Source organism: Uloborus diversus, chromosome 5 (assembly GCF_026930045.1).
Source record: "Uloborus diversus isolate 005 chromosome 5, Udiv.v.3.1, whole genome shotgun sequence".
Classification (NCBI taxonomy): Eukaryota; Metazoa; Arthropoda; class Arachnida; order Araneae; family Uloboridae; genus Uloborus; species Uloborus diversus.
The window spans coordinates 138487279-138499906 of NC_072735.1; the positions used below are offsets into that span (position 1 = coordinate 138487279).

The 12628-nt window shown below is 36.4% G+C and overlaps 1 protein-coding gene across 1 annotated transcript in view; it reads left to right on the top strand.

The window, feature by feature from the left end:
- Window positions 1–2063: 2063 nt before the first annotated feature.
- Window positions 2064–12628, top strand: part of LOC129222193 (ion channel TACAN-like) — a 42713-nt gene continuing 32148 nt past the window's right edge. Inside the window, exon 1 of the mRNA XM_054856664.1 lies at window positions 2064–2121. The gene's annotated coding sequence lies outside the window, so the exon portion shown is untranslated. The remainder of the gene's footprint in view (window positions 2122–12628) is intronic.

Below are 12628 nucleotides of genomic sequence, written 5' to 3' on the forward strand. Positions count from 1 at the left end.
ACCTGTACCTGTTAGGGGCAACATATGGACCAAATTTTTTTTGATTCCACCAGTTACTTCCGAAAGAATAGCTGGCACGCATAACCCAAAAAACGTCCCATTGCTCCACCTCCCCTTTGGAAGAATTCACGCTAAAAAGCAACGGGCACAAGTGCACATAGGGGCGCATAAGTGTACCAAATTTCGTTCGATTTCATGCGGTTGCTGTAGAGCGGCCACAAAAACTGGTCACACACATCATCATAGGTGACTCACACACACACACACACACACACACACACATTTTCCAAAAATGGTCGAAATGGACTCACACACCTCAAAACGTTCGAATCCGTCTAAATTCGAAAATTTGCACTTATACAATACTTTCTTCTATATATTAGATATAGAAGAAAGTAAAAAACGAAGAGGCACAGGTTTAAAGGGGCGCATGTTCGAGGGCGCAGAGGAGGGAGTGTGACCAGGCCGAATAGGGGCGGGCCAGCCCATGCACCGGCCCGCGAGCCAATGGCGCGCAGGACCAATGCCCCCTGGAGACCAACGCCCCCTCTTCTGGGGGTGTCGGCAGGGCCAGTCCGCCACTGATCGTGGTGTACGTTCTTACGTGATTGCAATTTGTCCTTTGCTTAACACGAATTAATTTCTTTTTTATTTTTGAGCAATTACATTGCTTATTGTCCTCACTTGACTGTTTTTGGCGTTCCTGTGATTTTATTCCCCCCCCCCCCCGCCTCCCTTTGCAGCACCACCGTCGACCGGCCCGTCCTGATGCTGCTCCTCTTGCGAAACCCATCTCCGGGTTGCGTCCATATCCTAAATGCTCACGCATACATACACACATACACACACACATATACATACACTTTCACACACACACATACTAACACACTCATGCCTGCACACAGACACAAACACACGCCTACACAAATATGCGCATACACACACTCATGATTGCGAAACAAATATTTTAAATTCATGATGTCAAAATTCAAATTATTTTTTTTCTTAAAATATTAATTTAAATTTATTTTAAATTTATTAAAAAGTTTCAAACAAAAATTTATTAAAGAAAAATCCCTCCCCATCCCTCAAAACCAGGGGGAGCAAAGCCACACCCTTAAGCCCCGAAATGGGAAGATTGGGCACCGGGAACATTTGGCGCCGAGAGCACTTTGATGTACCGAGCATTCGGAACGGAAAGTAACTATAGGGGGCGCTATTTAAATAGGAAAACAGAAGACAAACGTCAGGAAGGGGGCGTGACCAGACGTCAATGGTGCGCGCGCATGTCTCACAAGCAGGATGCGAATGATCGTGATTCGTAAATAGGATGAAGTGACAAGCGGTGACAAGACAAGTATTTTTATAATGCGTTTATCAGATATAGCAGGAGTTTTTACTCTTAAACGATAGCTTCTGCAGACATAACAGGTTGCGATCTTTTCATATTCGTTCAATAAATTGATATCCACGGATGTTTTTTTTTTCTGCTGCTCAAAAACTCAACACACAGATCTACGTGCAAATAGCATGTTATCCTATTTAGATTCTAACGCCAGATGGCGTGTTACTTACTTTCAGTTCCGAATTTTGGGAGCCGGGAATTTTGGGCACCGGGAACATTGGGTGCCCAGAACATTGGGCACAATGTGCTCGGCGCCCAAAATGCTCGGTGCCCAAAGTTCTCGGCGCCCAAAGTTTCCGGCGCCCAATCGACGGCGCCCCATCTTCCTAGACCGGCCTGTTCCACTAGGCTCTCCCGAGAAATTCCAGATAAGTCATAACCACACTGGACTAACCACGCGGTGGAACCCGTGGATTATTTCCGAACGGAATCTTATAAGATGTTTTCATTAGTTTTCTTCAACCGGTAGCCCCTATCACTACCACACTAGAGACTATAGTGTGTCTCTAATGTGGTGATGCTCAAGTTCCTGTTGGGACTCTAATAGCATCATTAGATAAGTCACCCGTTAACCATTGTTTACCAGTTACTCTAGGCGAACACACCCAACGATGTTTTTCATGAGTTTTGTTTAAATGACTGTAACTGCCACTAAAGTTCCAAGTTCAAGTAGCAGACAGCCGACATTACTTTATCGTTTTCAACTTTTTGCTGAAGTAATTTAATGGTTTTAACTATTTTTGAATGCTTTATAAAAAATAGAGAATAACGATATAAGTTTATGAAAAGTTTACGTCTTTTCAGAAACGCTTTAAACAATTTTCAAACTACTTTTCATCTTCAGGTTTGCTTTTCTGTATGATATTGCATTTTATTTATTTAAATCACATTTGTTGTATTTTGTCACTTTTGTGACCCTCTTGAATATGCCGTTCCTTAAAACGATTCGTCCTTTTTTTTGTGCGGTTTTTGACAAAGCCTGCCTGAAGGTAACAACAGTTAAAATTTTGATTAGTGTTAATGTGGTATGAGGTAAAGAAAATAACTATGCAATAATTTCTTACAGGCTGAACTTTTGCTGTGTATCTGTCGTAGTTTGACTGTAAAATAAGTGCAGAATGTAAAAATTATTTCCCATTGAAACTTGATAATAACATTTCTGTGTGTTATAAGTACAATAATCGCGTTTGAAAGTTTTCTGGACAAAGCTAGTGTCAAAAGTAAGTTTTGACAAGAGTGACTTGCTAGGGGGTGGGTGGTCATGCAGCCCAGACTACAGCATTAAAATTTTAAATTGGTTGCTTTAGGGGTATTTTCCTCTTTTGAGGTGGCTCTCTCTTGGGGGAGTCTTCATGTTATTCGAGGGAGGGTGCACCGTTGTTCTTATGGGAGATGTGTTATTTTAGACTTATAAGTTTCTGTAAAGAAAAGATAAACTTTTGTTAATTAGTTGAATAATCACATCAAATTATCTGAAATTGGGTAGGGAGGAAAAATAAATCAATTAATTTTACTTTACTTTAGAATCATACAGAAATACTTTAAGTGCTCCATATTCCAAAGTACTATTTCTTTAATTGTGGTAATAGCAAGCATTATATGTATTTATTGGAACCCAAGGAGCGTAGACATGTTTCAAATGTTTTTTAAAGAGTTGATAAAGCATTATTGGTAACACTGACAAAGTGAAAATGTCTCTTTGTAAAACAATCCAAGCAGCATTGCAAATGATTTTTTGACAAGATTTGTCAACTGTTTTTGAAATGTTTTATCAAGAATTTCTTGAAATATTATATCACCATCATTAGAAATGTGCTCTATTGTTGTAACCAGGATGCGGAACTTGAGCAAAAATAAGCAACTCTGACTCCTATAATTTTAAAACCTCTGACTCCTTTATCCAAAATTGATCCGACTCCCAATCTGCAGCTTTGGCAGAGCTATAGATTTGGAGGAAAGATGTTGAGCTCAGACTTGGAAGGCATTAGTCCAAAATTGGTATGAATCCGCTGGGCTTGTTTTCAGCATAATTTTCAATACGGATTTTTATCAAATAATCAACATCTTGAAGAAAACACTGAGTGAAATTTTTTCAATTAGAAAATTTAGCTGTAACCATCTTTTTAAAAACGGTATAAATATTATAAAGTCAATACTTGGAATGTGTTATTCATGAACAAACGAGTCTGAAGCACGGATTCTTTAAAATGAAACTCACAGTATAATCTTTTGAAAAATGAATTTCTATTCTTTTGATTGTTGAACACTTTTAGAATTTGGAACATTGTTTTGATGCTTTATATATCTATACATAAATGAAATATTTTAAATTTTTATTGAGATATTTTCTTACTTTTAGGTAATAGGTAATTTAAGTTACTTTTCATCAAAAGAATATTACTTATTCAATGAAACATTTGTACATGAGTAACTCATGCAGAGAAATCACCTTCCAACTTTTTTTTAATGAACAAGTTCAATGTATGGGTTTAAAAAATGAGCAATCCTTTGATGAACAGATCATCAAAAAGAACAATGTTGCCCATGCCTAATCAATACCACTAGAGTGAAGTTCTGCTGCAATAAACTGCAAGGGATCACCAATTTTGCTCGTTGTAATGGGAGTTTTGTCGAGCTGGAATTCAAGCAGTGTAATTTAAATTTAGAAATTAAATGAAGACTGAAAATATGTTTCCTCGAAACAGATATTTTGTTGTATTGGTATTTGTTATGTGACAGGATTTTACTGTGTTATGTTTTACATTTATTTATACTAGGGGTGCCCATCCTCCTGAAGCTCAATGGCGAAATCCCTCCCCCTCCCAATTTTCTCGCTTTCAAATAAGGTTAAAGGTTACACTTTTTTGAGTTTCTAATTCTCACATAAACTAATGGGGGGGGGGGGGACACTAACTACTGACATCTGAATCTAAATATTCTTGGATTGTCGACATGTCTCACTTTACCAAAACGTACAACATGCCTTGAGTAAAAAAGTTTAGAGATTTTTTTTTCAAACATATGAAAAAATACAGAGAGTGGATTCACCTTTCTGGTTTGGGATAAAGTCATTACTGGATGTAAGCAAGTTGAATCTTGGCGGATGTATAATATTCAGTCAGATATGGGGGTCCGGAGGATAAACCAAAGGAAAATTTTGAAATTGTAGTTATAAAAAGTTTTAGACATTAATTGGGAAGGTTCAGTGGCTTCAATTGGAATGATTCGGTGGTCCCTCCCCGGTATTTTTTTTGAAATTGAAATATCAGAAAAGTAACTGTAGATACTCATGTAAGTGAGAGTGGGCGGGTTCGGGAACCCTCCCCCGAAACATTTTCAAAAGAGTAGTTCTAAAAACTGAGTTTTAAACTATCTGCGGTAATGTTAGGTAGCAAAGAGAATCGGGAGGTGTCCCTCAGAAAATTTTCGAGATTAAAGTCTTAAAATTGTGATCTCATGATATCTATGGTTAGGAGCCAGGATTTTTTTTTGAAATTGAAGCTCTAAAATCGCACTTGTAGCCGACCTTCATGACGTTAGGAAAAAGGAGTCCCCAAACATTTTTTTCGAGATTGCAGCCCTGAAAACCAAATTTAAGATGATCTTTAATGATTTTGATGAGAGTGGGGAAGGGAGAGGAGTGCTCCACTTAAATGTTCGAACCAGTTGATTAAGAAACGCAATTTTGATGGATCTTTGGTAATGTTAGTGGAAGGAGAAGTTCGGTGGCATTCCCCTGACAATTTTTCGAAATTGAAACTTCTAAAAGGCAATTGCATATTGTCTTTGATTTAGAGGGAAGGTTCAGGTGCTCTCCACATAAATTTTTCAAAATTGCAGTTCTGGAAACTCAGTTTTAGATGACTCTTAATGGCAAAGAGCACGTTTTTTGGGCTTTACAGTGAGGAGCTCTCCTGGAAGTTTACCATAATTGAAGTCGCATATCCAAAAAAGATGGGTCACACACAAATTCACTATGACAGATATTTTTCGGAAATCTTCAAAATTGATTCAGCTATTCAGCACATATCGAAATTCAGAACACAAAGATTTTCAAAAATCTATTATTTCCTTCTGTAACATATCAGATACAGAAGAAAATAAAAATGATTAAAAAAAAATAATTAAAATACCTTAAGAACAAACAGTTCTACTTCCAACACTGGAACCTAACATCATTGAAAGTTTTGTAAAAATTATCTAATGATAAGTTGAAAGAACAGTGAATTTGAAAATGGTAGAAAAACAAGAGCAAAGTGAAATGAAAAAATCCTACATAAACTTATAAGCTAATTTATGAAAAAAGTGTATTAATTTTAATGTGGTGGGCCAAAAAATATGTTACAGTGAGACCTGTAAAAGTTGACCACTTGCGATGCACTACTTTAGTGGTCAACTTAAACAGGTGGTCAACTGATAAAGGTTGAATTACACGATATAGATCTGATTCTGTGCCTGAAAATAGCGGTCAACTTAGACTAGTGGTCAACTTAACAGGTTTTACTGTATTCGAAACTTCAAAATTAGTTTTAAATGATTGTTTTGGTGCAAATGAATCCATGAAAGGCTAGAGCATAGTGGTCAAAATTCTTACAAACAAAAAGTAAATAACAGGGGAAAAAATCAATTAGAAAACTTTTTATTTTAGTCATTTTTGACCTCCCTCTAATCACTGTTACACGTATTCCTCATACAGAATTGTGTTGCTTCCAGAAAAACTATATAAATAAAACAAAGAATATATGTGCATATATCTATGCATGTTCCTCATACAAATCGAGTTTGTCAGATCTCGACCAAATATGACACAGAGATTCTTCGTCACCAGAGAAGGAACGTAGAGGGATTTTCAAGCAGCAAAGAAGTACCAAACCGTTCAAATTTTAGTCTTAAGACCTTTTAAATGACATTAAAAGACTCTTTCTACCCGAAATAATTTTCTGATCGGTTCAATTTTAGTCTCATTTGAAAGCCTGCAAAAATATCCTGGGAGTAGATTTACTTCCCTTAGATTTCAAAACCATCAACAAGGCTGTAAAATCAACAGGAGAAAAGTTGTACACATTTTTCAGTAAAGGAACACCATATTCTACTGCAAGCTCAGTTTTAATTATCGTCGATAAAATCATTGAAAAAAAAAAATCTGTTGCCATTTTTTTCTTGACTGTGAACAAACAAAATTCTTACTTTTATTTTGGGACTTTTCTTGTTCGCGATCTGTCGGGAAATTTTAGATTTTTTTTTTTGTTCAAGCCGGATTGTTAAACGCACTTCACTTTACATAACTTTTATTTTTCAGGTAAATCTTGCAAAGCGGGGTGACGCAGCTAGTTTATAATAAATTAAAAAGAAATCAAATGGTCTGATCCTAATTTGCAACGGACGCGGACTCCATCCCGTCTTTGATGATCCTTTTATTGGAAAAGAGACACGGCTAATAAATTTTAGAATAAATACGTCAAAATGTATTATTTATACATGTATTTCTTGTTGAATAAGTTTAAAAATTTTTTGCTTCCAAAAATAAAAAATTTCATCTCTTTATAGTAAATAAAAGTAAGGTTTCAAAGAAATTCTGGAAGGAAGTCTGTGGCGGAAGTGCGTCCAGGAGACCCCTAACACCTACAGCCTTGAAATTTTGTACAAAATTACTTCGAACCCTGAGGGTGTGCACCTGGGGTTTTATTTTCTAAAATTTGAATTAGTTTTTTTGTAATTAATTTTTTAAGCTCAAATTTTGCGTAAATTGCCTATTATTGCCTATTAAAGGGGTGAAAAATTACTTGCATGTATTAATATTATATATTGTTGGAAAGGTTAGAATTTCCCGCCTTCTACAGCAATTGGTTCAATGCTCTAACTTAAATATGATGGGAGTTATTTGCATTTTTAGCTCAAACATTTTTAGGCTTAGCTAAAATTTAGGCACTGCTTTCTTCATTAAATTTATCAGTAAAAAGCGAAGGAATTCTCCCACAGTTTTCTTTTTGACGCCACTGGAAAGAGCAGCTTTTTTTTACTCTAGATCTAACTTGACCTATGGTCAAAAAACTACGTTTCTATCGCTAAAGGGAAAAAAGTTACAAGCTGTTTAAAATCAATTTAGAATAATCTCATCTCATTAAAATTATCGATGTTTTATTTGGCGTAGCTATAGTTACATCTTTTCGATTCACGTTTCTACTTTCTTATTCACAAACTTTAAGGGTTTCGATTTTAACGGAAAATCATAGGTTCAACTCAATCAAGCCCTGAGCTAAAGAGCAAAATATATTACTAGAGACCACAAAGATGAAAGCAACTTTTGAAACGTACAAAATTTCAGTTTTTCAATGCTCGGGAGCCCCTTAGCCCTTATGGCTCTGCAAGTTGGTGCAAGTTATTTTGAAACCCTGGGAAGGGGTGCTTTTTGATCTAAAGTGAGCTCCATAATGTGGTTTTAATCTGTTTCTTTTTAATTGACGATATGAATCTTTCAAATCAAATAAGATTGTGAAGCGATCTTTGGTGGTTGGTGAGCGTTGGCGAGCAGGGGGCAGAGTCCCCTAATGTTCTATAAAAAAAAAATTTCGAACCCCCCCCCCACCCAAAACAATTTTGATGGCGCAACCTGTGCCATAACCCGCTCCTGTGGGTACTCCCACAGGAGAGGGGCGGGGTCAGGGGCTGCAGGGTTCAGGGATCTGGCAAGTGAAAATCTGAGCCTATTTATGAACCTCTCACAAAGTTTCAATGGGTAGTTCTCAAAAGGTAGGAACAAAAATGTTGCTTTTGAACTATTTTTAAAATTTTGGAATTTGAAATCAATTTTATTGCATAGCATGTACATCTAGAACATCATACACAAACACAAAAAGACAGCAGGTATTTATAAAAATTAATAAATAGCAAATTTAATGATCGGTCTGTAGGTAACAGATTTTGGACATATAGTTGTCCAGTAGGTAACATATTTTGGACATCATCATAATGAAAGTTTCAATTTTTGAACTTTTCCAATAAAAATTTTATCTATTTTTAAATTTTGCTATGAAAAATAGAGGATTTATGAAGTACATGAAATGACTTTATATACTGGTCTTTAAATAATAAAATTTTGTTATGGTTTCGTAGAATCCCAAAACACTCCCCCCCCCCCCATCCATTTTGCCAGCGCAGGTGATAAAGTCGCAAAAAACCGACGCTGTTGGCGAAAGCCGGAAATCCTCTCTGATAACCCTTTGCTTATCATATGCTGTGAGTTATCGCCAATCGAGGTTTGCTTGGCGATTTTTGCCGCCTTTGTTTACTATTCGTTACGATCGAAACTTGTGTTTCTACTGTTATTTATGTAATGTTCAATGCATAATGTATTAATTGTGCAAAATACCAATGGATTAAAGAAATTAACATTATAATATCCTTTTTTATTAAGGTTAGAAGACAGAAGATCATTTATAGTATTGAATAAATGGACAGAATTATTGGCGTCTAGATCGCAACGCAATTTAAATATCTCACATATATGTTTAAGAAAAATGATTTTGCTTCAAAGATACTGCATAAAAACATATGAAAACACTTTAAAATGATTAACAATTGATTTTGAGGATTGAAAAATACATTTAAAACATAAAAATCATATATTTAGTAGTGTTCACTCTAGAAAAAAAAAGGGCAGGGTGCTGGTCTTTGAAAGGGGCACTATTTATTATGAAAAGGGCACTATTTCAACGTGGTCTTCCCCCATCCAAGACCAATGACGCACCTCTCAAAAAGTACTGAGCCCCCCCCCAAAAATAAAGAAAAATAACATCTTAAAACACCTTGCGAAAATTTCATCCATTCCTCTGTACCATGAGTACACACCCCCTCAGGGGCGTGCACAGTGGGGAGGGGGAGAAGGGACACCGGTTGGTCGGGGCCTGATCCTCAAGGGGGTCCAATATTTTTTAAACGGGGTGAAATATCGAGGCAAACATGGAGGGGGACACGGAAAAGTCATTTGTGATGGGCCCCAAAATTTCTGTGCACACCCCTGCCCCCCCCCTCCTGATCGCCACCATTGACTTCAGTATTGAATATCATTCCTTCCAGAAAATGCACTTGTCTTTAGAGTTAGATTGAACCCCCCTCCCTCCCCAAATGCCAACTAAGCATTATCCAAACTCCGTAGGAACATTTAGCTAATGCTGAATCATTGCTTTGGGTGTGTTTCAACACTTTTCAGGCCATAATTATGACTACTTTTCCTATAAGAATAAAAAATTCTAGACACTTCAAAGTCCTTTGAATTTCAATGTAAGATGAACAGTATTTAATTACGGATCCCCCCTTCCTATCTGAAAATTGCCTAGTAATCTGCATTATGCCATTAAGTATTTTAGTAGACATCAAAATCATGATGAATGTAAATTTAACTTTTTTAAAAATATTATACTTCAAACTGAATAATTATTAAAATACTGTGTGCAGTGTTTCAAAAATACAGTCGTAGCAAGGTGCAAAACAAAAGGTTTCATTTGAATGCCTAGTGTTAGACTTGACACAACTTCATGACACAAATGTATTTGCAGATGTATGCGCTACCCAACCAGCTGGGTCAATCCAAGATTTTAATTTCACTGATAATTTTTATGAAAATTTAATACATCAGCATTTTATTTTTGTGATTTTTTTAAAGCAATATTATAGTTTTTTCCATATAAAAAAAAGAAACTGAAAGATCATTAGTTAGAAAAAGCACTAGTATGTCCATTTCAAACGTTCTTTTTTTTTGGGGGGGGGGGCTAAAAATTCAAGATAACAAAAAAATACCCTTGTATTTTGGCGCAGTAGGCTTTGCACTGTGTACTACTTAGAAAACAATTAGAAAGTTCACCAATCAGAAACAGATGCGAAAAGATTGCTTCACAATCACTAGCAATGCGCCAAAATTAACTAAGCCTAATTTCCACGTGCAAACGAAAAACGGACACAAAGGGCTGAAACGCTAAGAAAATGGCCTATTCATACGATGTTTATTGCTCAATTCAACATTCTATTTTAAAAATTTTTTTCATTTTGGTGAAGGTGCCGTTTTGTTACATTATTTTCGTTAATCTTCCGATTTTGCAAGTGCGATTTCGGGGAAGGGATAGTTATAAATGGGGTAAATCGACCTGTATTGGACCTTAAATTGTTAACTAGAACAGTAAATTAGTTTTGAAACGGTAAATTCGCAAACTTTATTTCATTTTTTTCCCCTTTTTTTTCAGAATTTTCACGGTTAATTCAATGGCCTTCGCGGGTCACGTTTGGCCCGCGGTCCATAGGTTGTGCATTCCTTAGACTCTAAGGAATTCAAGCACTATGTTAGCTTTCAAAACTTTATCAATCACTTCAAAATAAACGCTTTTTCCAAACCCTTTACAAGGATTATCAAGAGCATACGAACTCTCCGCTTCTGTTCTCTTTTACAGGAAAAAAGAAAAAGAACAGCCTAAAATATTTCAGTAAACTTCACATTTTTTTGGCCGCCATCATCGTCAAGAACCGTGTATTTTCAAATCAAGAACCGTTTGCGTTTGCACTCGGAACTTTTCGGATAAGAAATGGAGCAGTTCATCAGCATCTGTTCTTGTCTGACAAGTAGTACCCCTTCCACTTTTCCTGGAACTGGCGCCCCCTGGTCCTACAGATGAAAATAATATAGAAAGACTACCTACCACTCTCCCTCTCTCATTGTTGATTCTCAGAAACTCAAGGATGGGGAGGAATTAAATAATAATCTCCCCCCTCCCCCGCCATCGCGGACGACCGAACACCTTCCCTTATCCTTTCAAACCCATCCTCAGTAGAAGGAAGAAATCTATCTTTTGTTTCCAACTGATAAGTCTGTTAGAATTCCGAGAATCTCATCCCCTCTTTGCCTAGGTGTTTGCATCTCCTTTTATTCATGGGGCCGTTTTCAGGGTGAAATTCTGGGGACAATGGCAAGACATGAGCGTTTTTGCAGACGATCGCTGGACTAATAAAATTGCCCCGATATCGCTGTGGGTCCAAACGATGCTTGAGGCATCTTTTTAAAAACACAGGGCGCATTGTTATTTTTGAAAAGGGCGGGGCGCATTTTGCGATCTAAAAGAAGGGCAGGGCGCATTCTGCCGATATGGAAAGGGCAGGGCGCTGCGCCCTTCAAAAACGGCCTAGCGGGAACACTATATTTAGTACTCAAATAATAGCATTGTCCAGATCATAACTTTTGGACATACATGAAACTTCCAACTTCCTTTTTTTCTACAATTGTTTACAAAATAAATAATCTGTTGTGGAAAATATTATCAAAAAATTGTCCAGTTTAAGATTTATACCCTTAATTTTTTTTTTTAAACATTTGGAAATAATTTTAAAAAATTTTTTTTGGTGGTACATTTGCTCAGTTAATGTTTTGAAAGTTCAAAATTGTGCCATTTAGCAAAGAGATTATTTTTTTAAGGGTATTTGAAGAGCATTTTTTCCATAATTTATGTCAATTCTTGTCTCTATACAGTATTATTATTTAACTCAAAAATTTTTGAGTCGGTTAAAATGAAAGTTATTTGGTGTTGAAGCTTCAAAGTTGAGGTCTGTGTTTGCTCTCACCTTTTGAGAACTGTCCCAATACAATTAAAATTTTTTTAAACATATCTCTAATCTTTTGATTCAAATACAAATACAAAAGTGACGACCAGCAACAGGCTCTGGGCCCAGATAGGCTGGTCCTAGTCAATTTACAATCCCAAGTGAAGATCAATAGTCCTCTTAAAATTATCTACTCCCTTTGCTCATTACCACCTCTTCCGGTAAGCTGTTCCAAGGTTCCACTACCCTGCTAAAATAATAATTTTTTTTTCCTAATATCCATGTTAGCCTGAGATTTAAATAGCTTAAAACAATGACCCCTTGTCCTGTTTTCAGTTCTAAACTGTAGCCTGGTAACATCTTTCATTTTAATAAATTTAAACAACTGAATCATGTACTCTCGGTCTCTTCTTTGCTCATGGCTGTATACATTTAGCATTCTAAGCCTGGAATCGTAGACTAAATGAGAAAGTCCATTTATTAGCCTTGTCCAACTCCAATGGAAAGGGTTTTGAATCCTTTCCAATACATTAATATCTTTCTTAAGATAAGGAGACCAAAACTGAACAGCATACTCCAAGTGAGGTCTTACCAAACTTCTATATAAGGGCAGAAGAACTTCTTTAGATTTGTTTGAAATAC